At 43.6% G+C, this 635-nt stretch overlaps 1 non-coding gene across 1 annotated transcript; it reads right to left on the reverse strand.

Moving 5' to 3' along the window:
- Positions 1-242: 242 nt before the first annotated feature.
- Positions 243-315, reverse strand: TRNAE-CUC (transfer RNA glutamic acid (anticodon CUC)). Its single transcript has one exon. It is a non-coding gene; the product is annotated as a tRNA-Glu (tRNA).
- Positions 316-635: the final 320 nt, after the last annotated feature.

The following is a 635-nucleotide window of genomic DNA, read 5'->3' on the forward strand; positions in this document are numbered from 1 at the left end:
TGTGGGGCTCCATCTCACAACCCTGAGATCATGACCTGAGCTGAAACCAGGAGTCAGAAGCTTAACCAAATGCACCACCCAGGTTTTCCTGGGTGTCTTTTCTTACTGTTTAGTAAAGAATACAAAGAGGAAGTCCTCTTGGTTGGCAGCAGCTAACAATAAGCATTTTGGTCTTGGGTTCTCATTCAGTCCTCACTCTTGATTGATAATTTCTTTTCTTTCTTCTTTTTAAGTAAGCTCCATGCCCAACATGGGGCTTGAACTCATGACCCTGAGATTGAGAGTCACATGCCCTACTGACTGAGCCAGCCAGGCACCCTTGGTCTTGGGTTCTTAATTGTTAAGGACTAAAATGCCAAGGTTGACTTTTTATTAGCATGTCTCTTTTCCTTTAGGAAAAGGTTTTAAAACAGTCCACCCAAGGTCCTCCCATTGCTGGTTCGAGAGATGACTTGTGCTTGAATTTGGCCAATTAACATGACAATGTCAATGACAAGATCCATTTCTAGGCAAAAGAGTTGTTCTTTGAAACGCATTGTCTGAGGGTGTCCAGGCTGAGAGGCAGCTTCTCCTCTGGGACTATGTTCCTGAGCCAAAAAACATTCTTTAGCATTGGCTGACAAAATGGGTTTCAG

The sequence above is a fragment of the Leptonychotes weddellii genome, chromosome 6 (genome assembly GCF_054177405.1).
Source record: "Leptonychotes weddellii isolate Sample4059 chromosome 6, ASM5417740v2, whole genome shotgun sequence".
Lineage (NCBI taxonomy): Eukaryota > Metazoa > Chordata > Mammalia > Carnivora > Phocidae > Leptonychotes > Leptonychotes weddellii.